At 38.7% G+C, this 5,399-nt stretch overlaps 1 pseudogene; it reads right to left on the bottom strand.

Annotated features, from left to right (window-relative positions):
* Positions 1–4,301: 4,301 nt before the first annotated feature.
* Positions 4,302–5,108, bottom strand: LOC109676093 (vomeronasal type-2 receptor 116-like; annotated as a pseudogene).
* Positions 5,109–5,399: the final 291 nt, after the last annotated feature.

Here is a 5,399-nt window from a genome sequence, read left to right as displayed (position 1 = left end):
TGATTTTAGGGGAAATGGTTTCAGTTTTTCACCATTAAGTGTGATGTTGGCTATAGGTTTGTCATATATAGCCCTTACAATGTTGAGGTACTTTCCTTCTATTCCTAGTTTTCTTAGAGCATTTATCATGATGTGGTGTTGGATCTTGTTGAAGGCTTTTTGTGCATGTATTGAGATGATCAAGTGGTTTTTGTCTTTGCTGTATTACATTTATAGATTTGTGTATGTTGAACCACCTCTGCATCCATGGGATGAAGCCAACTTGGTCGTGATGAATGATCTTTCTTATGTCTTGATGGATTCAGTTTGCCATTATTTTATTGAAGATTTTTGCATTGATGTTCATTAAGGATATTGGCCTATAGTTCTCCTCTTTGGAGGTGTCTTTGTGTGGTTTTGGGTTGAGAGTAATACTGGCTTCATAAAATGAGTTAGGCAGTGTTACTTCCCTTTCTATTTCATGGAACACTTGAAGGAGGATTGGTATTCGTTCTTCCTCAGAGGTCTGATAGAATTCAGCAAAGAATCCATCAGGTCCTGGACTTTTCTTTTTTGGGAGACTATTTATTGCTGCTTCAATTTTATTTTGTGTTATAGATCTATTCAGGTAGTTAATGTCCATTTGGTTCAATTTTGGATGATCATAAGTATCTAGAAATCTATCCATTTCTTGAAGATTTTCAAATTTATTAAGATATAGGTTCTTAAAGTAGTTTCTGGTGATTTCCTTGGTGTTTGTTGTTATCTCATCTTTTGCATTTCTGATTTTACTGATTTGGGTTATTTCTCTCCTCATTTTTCACAGGTTTGCCAGGGGTCTGTCAATCTTATTTAATTTTTTCAAAGAACCAACTTTTTGTGTCATTGATTCTTTGCATTTTTTTTCGTTTCTATTTCATTGATTTCGGCCCTTATTTTAATTTTTTCTCTCCTTCTGCTTGTTTTGGGATTTGCTTGTTCTTGTTTTTCTAGGAGTTTGAGATGTAGCATTAGGTTATTGATTTAATATATTTCTTTCCTTTTAATATATGCACTCATGGCTATAAACTTTCCACTGAGGACTGCCTTTGTTATGTCCCATAGGCTCTAGTAGATAATGTTTTCATTTTCATTAACTTCCAGGAACCTCTCAATTTCCTCTTTTATTTCATCAATGACCCACTGATTGTTGAGCAATGTGTTGTTCAGTTTCCAGATGTTTGCATGCTTTTACTTTTGCTTTTGTTGTTGATTTCTAATTTTAATGCATTGTGATCAGATAGAATGCATGATATTATTTCTGTTTTCTTATATCTGCAGAGGTTTGCTTTGTATCTTAAGATATGATCAATTTTAGAGAACGTTCCATGGGCTGCTGAGAAGAATGTATATTGTGCAGAAGTTGGATAAAATATTCTGTAGACAATAGCTAGGTCCATTTGATCTATGGTGTGATTTAGATCTAGGATTTCCTTATTGATTTTTTTTGTTTTGATGACCTATCTATTGGTGATAGTGTGGTACTAAAGTCTCCGACTACCACTGTGTTGGAGTTTATATATGTTTTAGGTCCGTCAGAGTATGTTTGATGAAATTGGGTGCATTGATGTTGGGTACATATAGGTTGATAATTGTTATTTTCTTTTGGTGTATTTCCCCTATTATTCGTATGGAGTGTCCTTCTTTATCTCATTTGATTAATGTTAGTTTGAAGTCTACTTTTTCTGAAATAAGTGCTGCTGCTCCTGCCTGGCTTTGGTGGCTATTGGCTTTGTAAATCTTCTTCCAGCCTTTCACCCTAAGCCAGTGCTTCTTTCTGTTGATGAGATGGGTCTCCTGTAAGCAACACATTGCTGGTTTGGTACTGCCTGTCCTCCCATGGTTTTGTTTGCCTTCATTTTTTGTGTGCAGATCTTTGAATCTTTTGTAGTAGTGGCTTGGTGGTCATATATTGCTTTAGTTTCTGCTTATCATGGAAGACTTTTATTGTTCCACCTATTTTGAATGATAGCTTTGTGGGGGTATCATATCCTAGGCTTGAAGTAGCTTCATTAAATTCCTGGAATACCTCACTCCATGCTCATTGCTTTTAAGGTTTCCATTGAGAAATCTCCTGTGATTTTGATAGGTTCACCTTTGTATGTTATTTGTTTTTCCTCTTACAGCCTTCAATATTCTTTCTCTATTCTCTGTGCTTGTTGTTTTAATGATAATATGTCATGGGGTAGTTCTTTTTTGGTCAAGTCTATTCGGTGTCCTGGAGGCTTCCTGTACCTGAATGGGCATAGTTTTCTCTAGATTTGGGAAATTTTCTGTTATTATTTTGTTGACTATATTACGAATTCCTTTTGCTTGCACCTCTTCTTCTTCAATGCCCATGATTCTCAGATTTGGCCTTTTGATGGAGTCATGAGTTCTTGCATATTCCTTTCACAGGTCTTGAGTTGTTTGAGTAATAGCTCTTCAGTTTTTCCTTAATTTCCATTTCATCTTCAAGTTCTGAGATTGTCTTCTGCTTGTTCTATTCTCCTGGAATGGCCTTCCGTTTTGTTTTGTATTTCTGTTTAATTCTTTTCTGAGCTTTTCCTTATCATGGATCACTTGCTCTAATATTGTCTATTTTCTTCCTAAACTCATTTATCTCTCTATTTATGGTATCATCTGTTTCACTTTGGTATTTCTTTAGGGCTCCTGTGTGTTCATTTATTTGTTTTTGTGTCTTCTTTATTTTTTTTATCTTGGAATTTCTTGAGTGCCTCCTGTTGTTTTGGTTGACCATATCTAGTAACATCTCCATGAAATTCTCAGTGATTTCTTTCAGGGTGTTCTTGTGGGCTTCATTAGGTTATTTGGGATAGTCTATCCTTGCCTTGTTGGAGTCTTGAACTGGGTATCTGTTGTCTTCATTTCCATCTGAATCCTGTACTAATTTATTTTATGGGGGAGAATGGTTTCCATCCTTTTTTCATCTTCCCGTCATTCCACACTGCCTGCTTCCTTCCTCTAGTTGCCATCTTCGATTCTACCTTGTTATTGGATCTTGAGCGAGTTTTTGGACTGGATTTTATACCATGTGCTCACCTGGGTTTCAAACTTTCTGGTGATAGGTACATTTGGGACTTCTTAACCTCCGTAACTATTAATTTTGCGTGTGTGTGTGTGTGTGTGTGTGAATGCATTCTCTGTTGACTCCATGTCCCAAGTGCAAATTGGCTTAAGAGTCCTGGTTTTGACACCAGAAGCCAAGTTTTTAGCTAGAAAACTAGTGTTCTGTGTACATTCAGTAGAAGTATTCACAAAATTTTGGGAGACTGGATATGACTTGATTGTGGTGTATTTTGTCATCACTGTACTGGGGGATGTGGCTCAGGAATCATACATTCAACTACAGTGCTCAAGACACTGGAACCAGCTCCCAGCTCCACACCGGGAAAGAAAGCTTTTCTGCAGAGGCAGTCACACATGACAGATACTAACCATGGGAAAACAGCAAACCCTAATCAAGAAGAATCATGGCCACTGCTCCAGTATCCCTAGAGGAAGGTAGGAATTCAGGCTTCTCAGTGGCCAATTTCCAGGTGAGCTAACCTTCCAAACAAGGGGGTCCTTACTGCATTTCCCTTTTAGACAACCATATTTCTCATTGCTCAGTACAGGCCTCTATGCTGTGTTCACAGAACTAATTTATTGAATGTGGCAGTGTTTCATTAAGCAAAAACTCTGTGGTTGCCACATTGATTGCTACTTGAAGCATTTTCCTTTTAGAGGCAGAATGTGCCTGTTTTCCTCACTATGCAGAGAGGCACTAATAATAGGAGAATGGAAGTCCAGGCCAGCCCAGGCACAAAGCAATACTGTATCTCAAAAATAACAAATGCAAAAAGGGATAGTAGTGTGGCTCACTTCATAGAGTGATCGCCTGGAAACACCAGGCATGGAATTTTCCACTATTGCCAAAAAATCAAGGAACTATATCAAGGGAATGCCAAACACAGGTCATTGAATTTCATATATTCTAAAATTTGAGAAAAATAAATATAAATACCAAAAGGCAGAAAACATCATTGTGGAGATTAGAAGTAGAAGCCATTAATATTTGCAGAGTTGACTGCAGAATCAATGAGACAAAATAAATAACAAAATCACAATGCAATCAAATGTTGAAAATGAGAGAAATGCAAAGTATGGAAATTCTAACCCTGTTAGAAGATGTAGCATGGGTTTTCAGTACACTGAAGTAAAGCACATGTTTTCACCTCATATCTAACTGCTAGAATGGTGTAACTTCATTTTTTGATTTTTTGTTTAGGATACACATGAGTTTAATCTTCAGAAGGCTCATTGTACATAGAACAGGTTTTATCCCTGAAGCCATACAGAATGTTCCTCTCTGTCCTTAACAAAATAATGTAGCACTTGATACCAAAGATGAAGCCTAAGATCCCTGTGCTGGAGGCCAAGATGGAGAAGACCTCCACAGCCACCATGACCCTTCCCTTGGTGCTGTGGTAGACAGGGAAGAAGGTGACCCAGACACTACAGAGCACCAGCATGCTGAACGTCAGGAACTTGGCTTCATTGAATGTGTCAGGAAGATTCCTTGCCAGAAAAGCCACTCTGAAGCTCCCCAAGGCCAGGAAAATTAGATATCCCAGGATGCAGTAAAATGCCACAGCTGATCCCATGTTACACGTGATGATGATGTGGCCATGTTCTGAGTTTGTGTCTGTGTCAATGAAGGGTGGAGAGTTTGCAAGCGAGATTCCAAAGGCAGTCAGTTGGATCAGTGTGCAGATGGGAATAAGGTAGTTAGGTGTCCTTGATACCAACAATCACCTCTTCATTTTCCCTGGGGACATGATATTAAAAGCTAGGATCACAGTGAGAGTTTTGGCCACGACAGTGGAAGTAACCACTGTGAACACAATTCCAAATGTGGTCTGCTGGAGGATGCAGGTGGCCATGCCAGGACGGCTAATGAAGAGCAAGGAACAGATACAACAGAAAGTGAGGGAGATGAGCAGGATGTAGGTGAGAGCCCTGTTATTGGCCTTGACAATGGGAGTGTCATGGTGTTTCATGAAGACCCCGAGAACAGCAGCTGTGAGTACAGAGAAGATCAGAGCCATGCAGGCCAGAGCCAAACCCAAGGGATCTTCATAACCCAGAAAGGTCACAGATTTTTGGAGGCAGTGGTTTTGGTCTTAGTTGGCATTCTGATGATCTGCACACTTCACACACTGATCCATGTCTGGTGAGGAGTGCAGGTTACCCCTAGTCAAGGTTCAGTTTTCACACCTCCCCGACAGCACAATGGTAAAATTTTCCTCTTTTGTTGCCTTAGATAAAAATGAATTCTACACAGCAAATATTTCCAATCAACCACTTCCCATTTTTGTTATTGTAGCACAGTTACTTTA

The sequence above is a fragment of the Castor canadensis genome, chromosome 6, assembly GCF_047511655.1.
Source record: "Castor canadensis chromosome 6, mCasCan1.hap1v2, whole genome shotgun sequence".
NCBI classification, from domain to species: domain Eukaryota; kingdom Metazoa; phylum Chordata; class Mammalia; order Rodentia; family Castoridae; genus Castor; species Castor canadensis.
The sequence above is the reverse complement of the archived record's forward strand: the minus strand, read 5'-3'. Positions and strand labels throughout refer to the sequence as shown.